The sequence below is a fragment of the Stomoxys calcitrans genome, chromosome 4 (assembly GCF_963082655.1).
Source record: "Stomoxys calcitrans chromosome 4, idStoCalc2.1, whole genome shotgun sequence".
In the NCBI taxonomy this organism is placed as follows: Eukaryota; Metazoa; Arthropoda; class Insecta; order Diptera; family Muscidae; genus Stomoxys; species Stomoxys calcitrans.
Window position 1 is genome coordinate 182,881,006 of NC_081555.1, and position 18,545 is coordinate 182,899,550.

Consider the following 18,545-nt stretch of genomic DNA (forward strand, 5'->3'; position numbering starts at 1 on the left):
TTTTGGTTCATCTGGGCGTAAAGATAGGGCATGTTAAAATTAATTAATTAAGATGGAATTTTTAACTGTGTGAGTTTTATGCTTTGATGTAGATACAGTATACAGAAAAAAATATTTCCAAAATTCTTTCAATTAAAAATTTAATTGAAAATTAAATTGTTTTCAATTACAAAATTCATTGAGTCAATAATTTTTTTTATTGAATCTTGATTTTTTTTAATAACGATAATGATTGTAATTTAGGAAATTTTTGATAGATTCAATCATTTTTAATTGAATCCGAATTTTTTTCATTTACGATCAGGATTGAAATTTTGTCATTTTCAATTAAAAAATTAATTGATTTAATAATTTTTTTAATTGAATCTGAACTCTTTTTTCAATTACGATTGTGATTGAAACTTTTGTCATTTTCAATTAAAAAACTAATTTATTCAATCATATAAATGTGATTGAAAATGTTATATCTTTCAATTAAACAATAACGGCCTACACAACTAAATTTTTTTCTTTTTGTCCAATGGCCAATTCATTGAAAGCAGCTGATTTTATTGTCGAATTGGCGAACGAATCGAGTGACAAAAAAAACTTTGTGGCCTTTGTTCTTTCAATCATTATTTAATTGAATTGGAAAATTTCTTAAACTCAACAACACTGTTATGGCTGTCCGTTCTTGAAAAAGTCTAGCCGCTCGTAATTTTGATAAATACTTTTTATATATGGAAAATAAAACTCCCCTATAAACCGCCTTTCGATTACCTTTTTATACACTCCGCCATAGGATGGGGGTCAAATGGAAATGGGTCAAATCGGTCCATGTTTTGATATAGCTGCCATATAAACCAATCTTGGGTCTTGACTTCTTGAGATTCTAGAAGGCGCAAAAATATCGTCCGATTTGACTGAAATTTTGCACGTGGTGTTTTGGTATCACTTCCAACAACCGTGCTAAGTATTGTCAAAAACGATTCATAACCTGATATAGCTGCCGTATAAACCGATCATGAGTCTTGACTTCTTCAGCTTTTAGTGGGCGTAATTCCTACCCGACTTGGCTGTAATTTTGCACGAGGTATTCAGTTATGACTTCCAATAACTGTGCCAAGTATGGTTCCAATCGGTTCATAACCTGATATGCTCCAACCTCTCATCATCTTCCCCGCATGCCCTACACATGCTATAACTTGCCGCATCGATTTTACATAGTCCTATTTGTCTCGTTATTATACCAACAGCTATACTAAGCTCCTTCTTGCATCCTTTCAGTAATAGCCTCGTCTTCTTATGATCTGGATCCCCCGATAGGATTTTCGCCGTCCTACCGACCGTTCCGCTGCTCCACAATGTTGTATGCGCATTTGTCGCCCACTCCCTTAACTCGGACTGCGTCGACCCGAAAGGCAACTGTGTTAAATATGGTTCAAATCGGTTCATAACCTAGTGTAGCTGCCATATAAACCGATCTGGAATCTTGACTTCTTGAGCCTCTAGAGGGCGCAAATCTCATCAGATTTTGCAGAAAATTTGTACAACGACTTCACCTATGACCATCAATATACTTGTCTTATATGGTCTGAATCGATCTATAGCTTGATACGGCTCCCATATATTCCAATCTCCCGATTTTGCTTCATGAGCCCCTACAAGACGCAATTCTTTACTGAATGAATGAATGAACTGAAATATTTTACAATGACTTCTACAATGTTCAGCATTCAACTCATTTATGGTCCGAATCGGACTATAACTTGATATAGCTCCAACACCATAACAGATCTTATTCATTATTCTTTGTTTGCCTAAAAAAAGATACCGGGCAAAGAACTCGACAAACGCTATCCATGGTGGAGGGTATATAAGATTCGTCCCGGCCGAACTTACTTGTTAAATTTCTAGTCTTATATATGAATAAAATATGCATATTAATAGCATAACGACTTCTTTAGCAACGATCTCATTATAACATATACTATATACATGAGTTTCTATTGGGTTTAGTTATTGCAATAAAAATATATTAATAACTGTTAGCCTATGTCGGTAACTAAACATAAACCAGCCTCGCTACTCTTTCTTTTAAAGTTCGGGAAACAATATTTTCCGTAGCATTTTAAGGAGTGATCATGGATCCACACATAAACTTCAAATTCGTTTTCTAGGAGTTTAACATATGCGAACCATGTTGGATCGAAATTGGGGGTACAACCTATACAGCGCGCTTTTCGCAAAAATTTTAATATCAAATTTGCAAATTTTTAGTATTTTCAATAGATCCAAATAAAAAAATTATTCGGAAATTTTAATCATTTTCTTTAATTAGATCAATTAAAAAATTAATTGAAAATGTCAAAATTTTTCAGTCATGTTTTAATTGGATCAATTAAAAAATTAATTGGAATTTTTAGAAATGTTCAGTAATTTTTTTAATAGAATATGCAATTTTTTTCAATGAAAATTTTTTCGATTGCCTTTCACTGTAAATGATATCATAATTTTCATGATTATAGCAGTTTTAATTAAAAGATTAATTGGATCAATTAATTTCGCGATTGTAACTGATTTTTTCTGTGTAGACTCTCGGAAATTGGAGTTTTCTCAAATTGGAACGATTCACAAATTAGAACAGGTGTTTTTTAAGTAGGAACTCTGAAATTTTGACTTCTGGACCTATATATGCTTGGTGGTAGATAAAGATAGGCTATGTACGGTCACAGACTCTGTTCTATGATGTATGGTGATGTCAGCAGTTAATAATAACATGTTCTCAATTTATTTATTTATATGAAACTAAAATAATGTAGGCTTTACGTATTTCAGCAAAAAATTAGTATTACTTCGACCCTCTCTTACATATGACAAAAAAAAAAACATACTACTAACTTATTTACCAGTTTTAACATTCAATTGTCAATAGCCTTAAACTTATCGACTGTAGGGTCATAGACTAAGATGTACGTTAACAACACACAATTTAAATATGGTAATTGCGAATTCCAATTTAAAAATACATTTATAATTGCAGATACATACTATCTTCAATAGTTGTATGTTTTTATATATAAATTTTTTCAATAACACAAAAATACAATTTATATTCCAATACAAATATTTTTATAAAAGCTTTTAAGAAATTTGTGCTATACGTTTTATTACTATGTTCTACTTAATAATATACTTAAATGTACGGAAAATTTGCTAAAATTTTGAATTTCGACCCGATGATTTTTAAGAATTGTTGTTGTTGTAGTCACATTTTCATGCGGAGCTGGCGATCCTCGTCAAGCTCCTGTGTGAGCAAGCTCGTTCCGGTCCAAAGGACCTATTGCCGCGGGAACAAGGTGGCCATCGGTTATTTAAAGGCGCCCATAACTCACCTTGTCATATCGAGCATCATAGGCACTCAGTATTTGTACAAGAGCCGGTGCCACTCGAACTCTCACTGAGGCACTCCGCTCGATACCGCTGATAGTCCGCGACTGCCGTTGCAGTTACTCCCTATGGAGCATTTCACTATCCGCAACCTGTGGACGCGCCCGGTAGCTCGCAACTAAGCTTCTCCTAACAGCAATGAACACCACATAGATCGGACCTCAATGTTCCAGTCTGTGTGGTGCTTGCAGATATCCCGTGCCGATAGTATGGTTTTGATTTCAGCAATAAAACTGCGTAGGGAAAGTATTGTGCCATGAATATTTTAAACCCTTTACATAATAGTTTTGTATTTAAAAACGAGCAATATGTGCAAACATATTCATTGGCGTTCTAATGGTGTTTATTTTGTTTTATTTATAACACAAAATAATTTATGAAAATAGCAACATTTTCACTAAGATAAACAAGTCGCTGTTTAATTCAACAAGGGAAATAATTATTGGATTTAATGTAGAACATTTTATTGGAATTTAAAAATAGTTTTGTTTTTGCCTTTTGTACCTTTGTATATAAGAAATTTAAAATAAAAGCCAAAACATTGCAAACATCTCTTTTTGAAAATTAAACTTTTGCAAGGTTGTTGACGATTGAGTTTATCTTTTAAACAGCCGAAGCAGATTAGGATTATCGGTCAAAGTTATTGACATTCTATCACTAGATTAGGCTATTAGACAGCTTTAATACAGTGATGGCGGGCACACATATTCCTTAAATACCAAATCGCATAAAATTGGAGCTTCTATGGGCTCAGGATGTAAAGTCGGCCAAATTGAGGTATCCAGGGGATTAAGAAGTGTGATTGGCTTATGTAGGGACTGCATCTTGCTATGGACTTAACTTTATCATATTTGCTTTTGGTGATGAAATTAACAAAAATTTCTCACATACCAGATTTTAGCAGAGTGATTTAAATATTGAGGCTTAAAAGGGCTCAAAAACTCAAACGTGGTATCAGTTCTTTATGAACTGTTCTTGAGATGATTTGTGGAGTCCTGGACTTAAGTGGGAAAGAAGAATGGAGAAAGTTGGGAACCATAACTTTAAGATCGTCAGTAACATTATCTACCTCGGCACCTCCGTAACCGAAACGAATGACACCAGTTTTGAGATAAAGCGAAGAATAATACTGGCAAACAGATGCTAAGTAAGCAGTTTAGAAACAAGGCCACCTCTCAACTGACGAAGATTACACTATACAAGATACTGATACTACCCGTGTTGTAATATGGTTCTGGGGCTTGGGTACTTGTGAAAGCAGATGAGGTAGTGCTTGGAGTATTTGAGAGAAAGATTCTTCGTAAAATATATGGACCAGTTTGCGTTAATGGAGAATATAGGCGACGTATGAACCAAACCAAAAATACAACGACTGCGTTGGCTAGGTCGTGTTGTCAGAATGGATGAAGAAGCTCCAGCAAAGAAGTATTTTGAAGGCAAACACGGTGCTACACGCAAACCGGGAAGACCAAAAGCTCGATGGAAAGATCAAGTTGTGGGAGACAACTCAAAACTTGGTGTCAGAGATTTTCGAATGAACACAGAAAATCGAGGCGTTTGGAACGCTATTCTACGTTCGGCTAGTGGTGGCTACAAATGTTCTGTCATAGCCAATTAAAGAAAAGTAAGGACCTAAGTGGGACATTTATAGTGTGTGGGTTGTTTTGGTTTTCTAGTACTTCAGATACCAAATTTTAACCAATTTTTATTTAACGACCCAACTGGATTCGTTATAAAGCCCTACATTTTATCGCAGAAATCTTTATGTGGATGGATATACCTTTGTAACCAACAATCTATTACAGCAAAATCCGACACGTCTTAACTTCATAAAATTTATTTAAGAATGAAAAAATTATTACTACGTTGATATGAAAATTGGATACAGAACCAGATAAAATAAAATTAGATACAGATATGCTAAAATTTTGTTATGTTCAAAGTGTAAAAGGAAATAAGACTAAGGCAAAGCACACTTGGTTAAGAGTTTTAAACTATAAAGTAGTATAACATAAATTTGAAATAGTTTAAATAAGATTGATTCTCCAACGTATTTAACTTTAGACGGCATGTCGACACGAGCTATCGTAAACCGATCGCCATAATGTTTCGTATTTTGCTTATTGGGATCAAAAGGATAAAAAATGAAGGGTATGGGTTTCAAAAAAATTTTTTTTTGTTCTTGGGACACTTAAATGTATATGTATTAAAGCCCATTTACATTAGCTATATCTAAATCTAAACAAAAAAAGTGATATGTGGACATTTCGTGATGTTTGGATAATTAATACGATCTCCACTTTGATTACAAAAAACGATAGACGGACAATCGGTACCGGAAAGATATGCGGATAGACGGATATAGCTAAGCCGAATCAGTAGGAATTTCAGAGTCGAACCATACATTTTACCTTAGCTACAATAGTAGTGCTGGGTACAGTTAGTGTTTTTATAATGAATTCCATATAAATGAGTTCTTAGTTTATCACTTTCATGCTAACATGCTCAACTGGATTCTTTTGAAAGCCTTGAATTTAACTTTGGATGTCATCTATGTGCAAAAAATTGTCTCCTTTATGGAATGCTCACTTTAGGAAAATCGTTCAAAGATCACCCGAAAACTATTTGCAGGAAATCAAACGAAAGACTTCACTCAAGTGAAACATCGTGTGAAAGTGAACAAAATTCACTTCCTAAATAAACTTGCATGGCAATGGAGCACATTTAAAGGCATTCAAGAGAAAAAGTCAGGAAACGAAGCATTAAGTTGTATTACATAAATGGAAAAATATATGAAGAATGAGTAATACTTAGAGATATCAAGAAGTACGAAATCAAACTCAGTCTTGGCTTCATGCCAACTTTTCAAGCGCGCTCTATCTGAAGTTGATTTTTAGCATACAGTGCGTTTCGTTTGTACCTTGACCTTGCTCCAGTGACAGCGATTCAAAAAAAACCTCAATTGCTAATTCGCACAACAGCAACACTAATGTTTAAGCCAATTATGGGCATGTAAACAAACGTGAATTTGTACAGAGACAAACGTTGCTTATACAACATGTACGGATTTATGCTGGAGAGTGGAAAGACACATAAGAGAGAGCAAAATTTCGATAACAGGAGAGCACTTAACATTCAGGTGCGAATGAGCGTATGAGTGCACTCATATGGTGGAAATCATATTCAAGTTACATAGCAAGAGCGCTGAGAGCAACAGTGGGCCAACCCACACGGCATTCAAAAGGCTGATACTTTGATTGATGGCTCTTGCTGTTTTCTTCTATTTCAATTAATTTCTGCGAGATTTCCAACATTAATTAATGTTGAGCCATTTGTTATGTATTAAATTATATGAACAAACCTGAGATGTTTATTGCCAAATCTAGCCACTATAACTGTAACTTATAACTTGAACAAAAACAACAAGCCTCAACGGTGGTACATAATGGAAAGTTACGAATACATCAACATTTTCTTAAGAAATACAAATTCGCCATATTTGTTGTACATAGTACGAAGCAAATTGCAGTTTTTTATATCCACCACCGAAAGATGGTTGAATATAAATTTTGTTATTTGCATCACATTGAAAGTTTCCATTTGCGACCTTCAAAGTATATAAACGTTGTAAAAATCTAAGACGACCTAGCTACGTCCGTCTTATTGTTGAAATCAAGCTACAGTCTTGAATAATAGATGAACTTTATTTATTTACTCATATATTTTGTCCTACACAACAAGATTAATATCTTACAAATTAAAGCGTAGGTTTACAACCACTAAAAACAAAATGGAACTTATTCTAGGGAAACTTTTACAAATTAAAAAGAAAATTTCAAGATTTTAAAATTTTTAGACTGAACTATTGATTTAAAGTCCAAGACCCATTAAAGTATTTATTACATGACTTTGTTGGAATTTGACACATTGAATTGTGTTAAGATCCTCAACATCTGTGCCAATATGGTCCAAATTGGTCTATATTTGGATATAGCTGACATATATATCTATCTTCCGATGCGAGGTCTTGAGGTGTATTTCTCGAATTAAGATCTTAGGGCTATAAACTGCACACTTATTATCAGATTTCGCAGAAATTTGCGGTACAATGAATTACAAATATTAGAAACCTCAGATATGGATGCTTTTGTTTTGAAAAATATTTGTACTGGTAATTTAATCAACAAAATCTGCTGTTTTTTTAGTACTAATAATTTGGAAATGTAAATTGAAAATTGCTCATAGACATTCAATTGAGGAACAGGGGCAAACTTTTCACATATCAATTGGTGCTGTCCGATTCAAGTTAAGGATCAATGTCACAATTCTATGACGATTTTTTACTATCCAACCTATTTATTTTAGACTCCGTACATTAAAATAAAATTTCGTAATTGTAACTCTTTCTCTCTTTGTTCGCTGCAGATTAAGGAAAACTATTTCATACTATATAAGTGTCCAAATGTACGAATTTTGAACCTGTGCATTAAAACTGAAAATTTTAGCTGAATTTGTGGATAATGTTTGACACTTAATGTACTTTTTCTAGCACCAATGGAAAGAATGATATGTAAAATGTCAGTGTTTAAACTCTTTTGGGAAGAAAAGTATCAAATAGTATTCCATTTTCTAATAAATGTGCGTTTTTGCTGCATTTAATTTGACGCAGATCATTTGTAAAAAAAATTCATAATAATAGCTCTCTACGTTTGGTGCGGATGAAGGAAACCTGTGTCGTACTATTTTGTAGTTTTTCATATACGTGTAGTTGAGCGAATTTCGGCGACAATGGCAACCATATTTAGGTTGCCATCTTACCATAGTTCAGATTTCTTGCTCGATCCCTAAAAAAGTATCAATAACCCCTTACTAATGCGGGGACTTTTGGTGAAGCCTTCAGTCGCTTAAAACTTCTACAAAGGTGACCAACAGTGACACTTGGTTCTCTCCGTTCTTTAATTGTATATTCGTAACATTCTTTACATGTTGCGGAATGGCTCTAGACTCCCAGTGGATTCCATATTTCTTGACCAATGAAATGTTTCCTTTTATCGAGATTAATCTCGCATTTAGCTCGTGTTCGCATATTTTCTTCTTCAATTGAGACGTACTTTGAGCGTTTATATTACCAAACTAACCCACATTGATGTTTGATCAGAATATTTCCCTTACAGTTTTTTACTTCTTCAATAAACGTATATTTGCGATTTAAGGCATTGTTTTCCTCAACGTTCGGCATAATCGTTGATTATCGCAGCACAGCACATGCATGTTAGTAAGAATAAATGGTTGGGGAACTTAAAATGAGGGTAAGAGGAGAGAGTACACTTTGGGGTTCGCGGGGTTCGAGAGTTTCACTTGACAGCCTGGATACAATACCCCCACGTTACAATGCACGATTCTCCATCGTTTATCTCTAAACTCACAACACATGCAGACGAACAGGCGGACAGGCTGAGAAACACGATAAGTAACTTTACAGTGTAAATAAATACACCGTACGAGCATAAGAAAGTTCTTTTCCCCCCGACTCCACAATGCATTCAATGGGTGGTTCGTTCATTAACAATACTTTTTTGTTTTGTTGTTTTTTTTTCACTCACAATGCTTTTGTTTTGTTATTTTGTGGAATGCATCGTTAATTTAACAGCCGCCGTTGTTGAGTTTTCAACTTTGATTTGTTGAAATTGGGTGCTAGAGGTGGGAAAGGGGTGTCTCAACTTCTCCAGTGGACTTTGTCGCTTTTGGTACTGACAGAGGTCAACTACAACAAATCGTCAAAAGGTGCAAACTTTTGGAAAAAACAGCAGCTTGAAGACCACAACAATCACAAATCACTGATTTCGTAATATTTTCTCTTGTTTTACTTTTTTTTTTTTGAATTAATTGACTGAGAAGCTTACTTCACAGTATGCAAGAAGCTGGCAGGGGCATCACTTTTCCTCTGGAAATAATTACTACTTTAGACAGATATATTATGTACATATGGACGCACGTAAGTATATGTCCATATGCGTGTGCTTTTATATGGATATACACTACTGCGGATTCACACCGTAACGCAACTAGGTATTTTCAGATACACGAATTATGTATATTTTCGCTGTTTTTATATTTTTTTTTTTTTATTTCTATTTGTTTGGTTTCTTTTTTTGGTTAATGTGAAAATTTCAATTTAATTTTTGTTTGTTTGGTAAACAAATGATTTTTCTTTTGGTGATTTTTGGCCAATGCTGCGCTAGTCAAGTGGCAAGCGAGCGTGCGAGCGAGCGAGCATCCCCCGTGGATAGGCCAAATTGAAATTCTGCAAAAATCAAACTTGTTTTTCACTTTTTCACGGACAAACACGGCAGTGGGGACAGCGGACTGTTGATTCTCATCCGTCGTTACTAGCGATTCCGAGCGCGTCAAAGTGAGACTGTGCCATATTTGTTGATTCCATAGCATTGAGTCCCCCAAAAAATTAAGCGAAAAGAAAATTTTGGCCAGAGAGCGAGAGCACTCGCGCCTCAAGTACGCACATACATACCATGTATATGTATGTATTCATTGACAGACATAAAAAAGCCAATTGAGCGTTTTTTTTGCCACGCGATTATTTTCTAGAAGAAATTTAGGAATGCTAAATTCATACATTTAAAGTTGTTAAATCATATTTGCAAACTTGAAGAAAACAAATTAAACAAACCATATAAGGAAAGGCAACCAAGTGAGGATGAAGGCCAACTTTCGTCTGAAACATTTCATGCAACATTTTGACAAAATCGGTCCAAAATTGTGGACCGATATATATGGGAGCTATATCAAAATCTGAGTGATGATTTTGATGATTCAAGCATTAGATATCAGCATTAGGAATAATCCTTACCAAATTCCTAAAGTATATCCTTAATATTATTAATAATATACACCTAGAAATTCCATCAGAGCATAGGTAACTAATCCAAGGATGAAGATATTACGTGCAGTAACGATATTTTCCAAGCACTAGAACAAGTAAAAACGCCACTAAGTTTAGTCGGATCAAACTTTTGTATACCCTCGACCATGGATTTGCGGCCAACCTTATGCCGACACTTAATTAGAGAGTTGGTTTGGAGCTCTGTGATCCATATTCAGCATAGTCATTGAAATCGAATGTATGAACCCATCATTAGCACAAAAGCATAAATTGAGAATTTTATCTATATAGCGGCTATATTGAAATGTGAGTCTACAAAAAAATACTTGGAACAAGCGTAGGAGCGTGTATTTTGGTATTAAGCTTTGAGAATAAATAAATAATTCTTTATCAAAATTGCATAAAACATTGCATAAAAACGGTCTTTATAGGAGCTCGACTAGAACAAGCTCATCAGTGAGCTAAAAATTTGAAAAAACTGTACTCATAGACATGAACTTAATTCGTAATCCGTCGTAATTTTTGAGGCCAATGTAGAACGGTATTGACTTTGCCTCAGTATCTTGTAGATATATTTCCCATTGTTATCCCATTTGTTTGCGTTACGTCAGGAAGCTATGGCCGTATAAAATTAAAAAATGTTACGTTTTGGCTACAAAATACTTGTTTTTAATACACAAAAAAAAGGTTGTCTCAAAATTTAAGATTTTTCCTAATTTGTAGGATTTTAGCAATAAAAACGAACCAAAACTTTAAAATAAAAATGCTATCCGTTTGCGCTATTTTATTTTTATCTCTTAGATCTTTTCGTGATAAGGAAATTGACTTTGGGGCAAGACAACAGTGTAAAATTGCAAATGTTGCCCATGAGCATTCCGAACGGCGTGCCGCAGTGCGACACCTCTTTGGAAAGAAGTTTTACATAGCATAGTACCTCACAAATGTTGCCAGCATTAGGAGGGGAAAACCACCGCTGAAAATTTTTTCTGATGGTCTCACCAGGATTCGAACCAAGGATTTCAGCGTCATAGGCGGACATACCAACCTCTGCGATACGGTGGCCTCCACACATTGAATATGATCTCGAGTTAGAATATGTTCGAAAAATCACCAAAAAATTAAAATGCTATCTTTAAATTTAATTTCCCATTTACTAACGGACACAACCAACTGCTTCAAATTTTGATCGCAGATTAATTCTTATTTTATTACACAGATGACTGGTCAATAATTAATTTTTGCCAATTTTTTTTTTTAATATAGCATCTTCACCTAAATAAACTAAACATTTAATGACGCTTCTATTTGTAAGTCTATTTTGCGTCTTTAACTAAGGCACACTGTTGTCTTGTCCCAAAGTCAAATTCCTATCTTCCAACGATATTTTGACCTTAATTTTAGATTTTTTGTTTTTAATAACAAGACGCAAAGTTAAGGATCTATTAATCTGCCATTTAAAAAAATTCTTGATATCAAGGAAAATATCTGTTACAAAACGAAATGTTTCCCAAAAAACAAATGTTAAATTAAGTTTGTTTATCTTTGGGCCGAATCTTTAAAATGAAGACAAACATTTTTTCAATGTGCCATTTCCCGAATCTTATTTATCATCTCTGTAAGTGGGCTGTAGGTTTTAGTGATGCTCTCAAATTGGGAAAGAACACATAAATTAAAAGGTCAGACAATTCAGATTTCAATCGATTTAGTTTATTGTAGGTCGAAAGTCATTGCCGCCTTCATAACTTGATGCTTCACAAGTGATTTAAAGGCGATGCGTAGAAACGCCTAGGTTTATAAAAAGGACGGATTGCAAATTTGGTCATGACGACCGCTCTTTATTGTAAAGTAAAAGCTTTTGGCACTTTTGCAAAGAATGGATCAAGGGTTGCCAAGTTGATCAAAATATGTAGGTCCACAAGATGGAAGGCATAGTTGAAGATACTTAAAACAATTTTAAAGATTCAATTATGTTATAAAAGTAATTCATATTAGAATTTTTAACTTCAACCGATAATTTGGATTTTTTTTCAGTTATCATGATTTTTTTTCAATTAAAAATATGGGTCTTGGCTCGACAAAACTTTTTAGAAAAATTACTCAAATTAAAAAAAAAGTTTTTATATTGTTTTATGAATTATCCAAATGCATTCATTTCTGTGGTTGTTATGTAATACAACTTGATAGTTTTGCGTCAATTATTGCTGTAATTGACTACACTGGCGATTGTGGGAGCTCTTTGTTATTAAATAAGGAAGGCATCGAAATGCTCTCTTTCAATGTCATAGCCAATGTTAACGAAACGAGTTTTTTCACTAAATTGTCTGCTACCAGGTATAACGTTAACATTTGTTTATGTATTTAATTCAATTTGCGCTGACAGTAACAGTTTTCTAGAGCGAGAGAGAGAGAGAGAGAGAGAGAGTGAGTGCGAAAATATGGATAAAAAAATGAAAAGAATGAAAAGCTGATATTCATATGGTGTACCCTGTAAGAAGTTTTAAAAAGTATTGCTAACATTTACGAATAATTTGAAGCAATAATTTACTTAGCTTTCACAAATATTGAATACGGTTAGAATTAGATTTGTAGTTAGGTATTTGGTGTGGCCAGTCCAGAGCTTTAAACTCTTCTTACTTTTTTTTTTATTAGCACAAAACAGACATAGGAAACCATTGTTTTACTGCTGACAATTTTGATAATTGAGTTTGGTTATAACTTCTCCTATTGCAAGAATTTTTGCTGGACAGTACCTGAGAGCAAGGAAAATTTTGAGAGTTTAATGATTGAGAGCTGTCAATTTCTACTGGAAGTTTTTTCCCAACAAAAATTTGCCACATCGAACAGCATTTTTACTAAAACCAGCTGTTTTATTCAAAAAAAGATAGACTATGCCTCCCCTCCTCGCATAAAAGTACGCGAACAGACTTATAAAAAATAATATAGATTATGTGGGGAGAGAGGAAAGAAAAATCTTTCTAATGGTTAGTACACTTGCTTTAACTTTAAAAACTTCTCCCCAAAGAGGTGTCGCACTTCGCCATGGCGCACTGTGAGGAATTTGACCTTAAAAGTGTCATTTAATGCAAAATTCAAACTTCAAGCTATAAGAGAATATTATGTACCAAATGTAGTAAATCCTCCTTCATATTCCGGAAAAAATTGTCTTAGGACATGTAACATAGTCAGTAGATTCATGATCATACCTTTTTTTGGTTCTTCAAATTAACATGATTTCGTATAATTTTTCGGAAAATCTATAGGTCATATAACCTTAAGACTTTAACCTATCTGTTTCAAGTGTTTAACTATTTAATTTTCCAAATTTTCTTACAGTTGAAATCAAAATGTGAGATGTGTTAGGGCCTTCGCTATTCTCCCTCAATTTGGCTCAGATCGGTCTAGATTTGGGTATAGCTGCCATATAGACCGATCTCTTGATTTAAGGTTTTGGGGCCATAAAAGGCGGATATATTGTTCCATTTTGTCGAAATATGGGACAGAGAGTTGTTTTAGGCCCTTCGACATTCTTCTTCAATTTGACCCAAATTGGTCAAGATATGGATAAAGCTGCCATAGAGACCGATATCTCGATTTAAAGTCTTGGCCCCATAAAAGGCACATTTATAATCCGATTTCACTGAAATTTTACACATTGACTTATGTTAGGCTTTTCGACATTCGTGTCGTATATGGTTCAGATCGGTTTATTTTTAGATATAGCTACTAAAAGGACCAATATTTTGTTATACACAATTGAACAATGACTTGTACTTATAAGTACTTGGTCCAAATCGGAACATATTTCGATGTAGCTGCTATGGGGCATAAGTTATGGATTTTTACCGGATTTTGACGAAAGGTGGTTTAATATATATCCGAGGTGGTGGGTATCCAAAGTTCGGCCCGGCCGTACTTAACGACTTTTTACTTGATTTGTTTAATAAGTCAATGCCAATGCTGTTTGTATTTTTATATGTATGTGAATTTTTGCCCAACCTATCGGGCACAACATTTGCCCAATCTTTCGGGCATTCAATTAAGATTATTAAAGCTTGAATAAGTGATCTGAGATTTGATGCGGATTTATTTTCTTAATCTTTATTGTTATATATGTGTATCCATAAACAGCGATATCGTTAAGCACACTACCCTATAAAATACCAAAATGTTGATTGAAAATTTTCGAAAATCATTTGTATTTCTAGGCTAGATACTTGGTCCTGAAAAAAATATCAGCGTCGTGTTCTTTTCTCAAATACCATTTGTAAAAAGGGGAGTTTATAGGATGAGGGGTCCCCCAAACATTTGTCCCCAAAATTGGCTATCAAATTCGTTTTCTAATCTCATTTTAGCCACATATACGCCAAATACATGGTCCCACATTTGGATATCAGTTTCGTATTCTACTCCCAAATACCTTTCATTTGTGCCCCATATTCCCATAGTCGCCAAAAATGACCGGTTTGGCGGGTGTTTTCGGGTGTTTTCGGGGATGGGCACTAAAACTATATATCAGATTCACGTTCTATTCTAAAATACCTCTTATTTGAGCCCCATATAGCAATGGTCAGCAAATACTTCCTATTTGGGTGGTATTATGGGGGTGGACTGGCCCCATAGACAATTTTTCCCGAAAATTTATATCAGATTCGTGCTTTACTCCCAAAGACCTTTCGTTTGAGCCCCATATTGCTATGGTCGTAAATTTACCCTCTGGGTGTGTTTTTGGGTAGGGGTGGCCCCCCAAACATTTGGTTCCACATTTGCATATCAGTTTCGAATTCTACACTAAAATACCTTTCATTTGAGTCCCATATTGCCATGGTCGATAAATATGTCCGATTTAGGGGTGTTTTGGGAGTTGGGGTGGTCCCCCACACACTTGGTCCGACAATTGGATATGAGCTACGTTTTCTAATCTTAAATACCTTAATATGATCCAATATCTTAAATACCAATATGGTTCCATATTGTCGTGATTGGTCTATATATATTTGCTAGTTTTATGGGAGGGGAGGCCCCCTAGTTTTTAGGTAACTATAAGATAGCAAACAAAATTTCGCTTAAATGGCACCACCCATCTCCGAGATCTGGCGTTTCTGAAAATTAATGTAAAGGGGAGGGTCCGTCCCCCCTTCAGATATCAAAAAAGGTAGTGCTTGCAAAGAATACTCATCCTTTTCGAACTGTCCCAGGACCTATCCTACGGTGGCAAAATTGTTGAGAAGCATCTACAACCGTCAACGCATAACGGTTTATGGTGCGGCGGGGTCATTGGACCTTACTTTTTCGAAAATTAGTTTGGATCAAAAGTTACGATAAATGGATAGAAGTTAGATTATATTGATCTGGGAAACATAGGCTATAACATATTTTAATATCGGAAGGGGGCGGACCCTCCCCCTTACCCTAAAAGTACTACCCAAAAACAAAAGTGTACCGATCGGGACAATATGGGATTCAAATGAAAGGTATTCAGAGGTAGAATACGAATTTTTTACTAAAAGTTGGGTCCAAATAATTTGGGGGCCGCCTAAACCCCAATACACCCTAAAATAGGTTTATTGGATGATCATGACAATATGGGAGTCAAATGAAAAGTATTCGGGAGTATATTGCGAATATAGTCAGGAAGAAGGAATATGCTTTATAGTTTGTTGATATGGGAAGGGAGGGGGCGGACCCTCCCCCGTTACCCCAAAAATACCACTCACAATGAAAAGTGTTCCGATATGACAATATGGGTATCAAATGAAAGGTATTGATGAATAGAATGCGAATATGGTAGTAAAAATTGGGTCCAAGTAACCGGGAAGTCGCCCTACCTCAAAATTCCTCCAAGCAGTCAAACTGAACGTTCATATCAATATGGGGCTCAAATGAAAGCTATTCGGGAGTAGATTACGAATCTGACGTACAAAATCAGATCGAAGTATAGGGGTCACACCAATCCCCTGAAAACTGCCCAAGTGGGCATATTAACCAATGATGACTATATGGGTCTCGGTTTGTTGTTTGACACAAAAACCCTAACCGATTTTCTTAAAATTTTCACATTCTGTAGTTTGATCTGGAAGGTAACATAGGCTATATAATTTTTTGATATCGGTTGGGGGCGGACCCTCCCCATACCCCAAAAGCACCACCCAAAATCAAAAGTTGGCCGATAGGCACAATATGGCTATTGAATGAAAGTTATTAGAGACTAGAAAACGAATATCGTATTAAAATTTTGGGTCCAAGTTCCCAGCAGGCCGCCCCAAATCCAAAACTCATCTAAACAAAAATATTTGACGTTCATGTCAATATGGGACTCAAATAAAAAGTATTTGGCAGTAGATTACAAATATGGCATATAAAACTAGGTCCACGTAATGGGAGTCCCCCCAAATACCCCGAAATGGGCACATTAGCCCACCATGGCTATATGGAACGTAAATGAAATGTATTTGGGAGTAAGAATATGACATTAAAATTTGCGTTAAAATCTAGGTGGCGCTTTTTCAAATACGTCAGATAGGTTCATTAACCCGTTATGACAATATGGGACTCAAATGAAAAGTAATTAAAAGTAGAAAACGAATCTGATTTCCAATTTTGAAGCCAAGTGTTTGGGGATACGCCCTAAAGCATCCCCCAAACTGAACTTAGTTTCCGACAAGTTCAAGACGGACACACAAGTAACGAAACCATTGCTCTTTTTCGGGAAAAGTTTCCGGGTTGTGTTATCTCCGGAAAAAGTGATCAAAATTGACCACCGAGATCTTGTTATTTAACACCTTACGACTTCTTCCTTTAAGGCTAGGTGAAAGATAAGATGTACGCCAACAGCCCAGCGTCGATTCAAGACCTCAAATATGGAATTCGTGAAGTTATCGAGGGCATACAGTTATGTGCGAATAAATAGGGACAGCGGTTTGACAGACATATAAAGGATTTTAAAACGCATATGATGAAAGCAAAATGTATGGTTTATAGCAATTTTTTATTGCAAAACCAATTCTCGTTACGAAAATGTCAAACATGTTCTGATATTTCGCAAGAAAGACACTATTGCTACAAATCGTCCAATTTAAGTTTGTGCGAAATAATAGGGACAGCAAGTCAATTCATCTAAAAAATGTTGACAACTCATAAAAAGCTGTTATTTATAGTCAATAAAAATCAGCTATTTGTTTGTTAAAACAAGCGTGTTAGCCAAAAATTTTATTTTAATTTAAGTTTTTCTACGTTAAACCTAGGCCGATATAGGCAGATCAAGGAGCTGTAATCCTTTTACAAGAAAAAATATGCAAAAGTTAATAAACTTGGGAAATTACTATCGTAAAGTGGCTGAATTGCTTTTGGTATCAAAAATTCTGATGGACATGCCGGTTCAAGAAACCGAAAATTGTGAGGCGAAACATAGAACGATTAGAAAAATTTGTTTATTCAAGTTTTTACTTCAATTCTTCAAAAAACATTAATTATTGAAAGTTTATGAATAAAAAGGTTGCTCAAATTGTCAACAAAGGTTGATATATTCGAAATAGTCAAATATGATATTTTCAGCGGAATGGTGCAATATTTCTTAATCTGACAACTAAAAATTATTTTTATACCCTCCATCATAGGATAAGGGTATACTAATTTCGTCACTCTGTTTGTAACTACTCGAAATATTTATCTGAGACTCCATAAAGTATATATATTCTTGATCGTCATGACATTTTATGTCGATCTAGCCATGTCTGTCCGTCTGTCTGTCGAAAGCACGCTAACTTTCGGGGGAGTACAGCTATTCGCTTGAAATTGGATCTTGACTTCTTGGGCCACTAGAGAGCGCAATTCTTATTCGATCTGCCTGAAATTTTGCATGATGTGTTTTGTTATGATTACCAACAGCTGTGCTAAGTATGGTTCAAATCGGTCCATAACCTGATATAGCTGTCACATAATACGATCTTGGGTCTTGACTTCGTGAGCTTCTAGAGCGCCCAATTCCTATACGATTTGGCTGAAATTTTGGACGACGTGTTTCGTTATGACTTCCAACAACTGTGCTAAGTATGGTTCAAATCGGTCCATATCCTGATATAGCTGCCATAAAAACCGATCTGGGATCTTGACCCCTTGAGCCACTAGAGCGCGCAATTCTTATCTGATTTAGCTGAAATTTAGCATGACGTGTTTTGTCATGATTTCAAACAACTGGTCCGAATCGGACCATAACATG

The 18,545-nt window shown here is 35.1% G+C and overlaps 1 protein-coding gene across 10 annotated transcripts in view; it reads right to left on the reverse strand.

The window, feature by feature from the left end:
• Positions 1 to 9,851, reverse strand: part of LOC106095879 (protein retinal degeneration B) — a 75,889-nt gene extending 66,038 nt beyond the window's left edge. For 4 of the 10 annotated variants that reach the window (XR_001222816.2, XR_009398241.1, XM_013263312.2 and 1 more), the window contains exon 1: positions 9,033 to 9,850. The gene's annotated coding sequence lies outside the window, so the exon portion shown is untranslated. Of the gene's footprint in view, positions 1 to 9,032 lie in introns of all 10 variants that reach the window. The other 6 variants (XR_001222812.2, XR_001222814.2, XR_009398243.1 and 3 more) reach the window with 6 other exon arrangements.
• Positions 9,852 to 18,545: the final 8,694 nt, after the last annotated feature.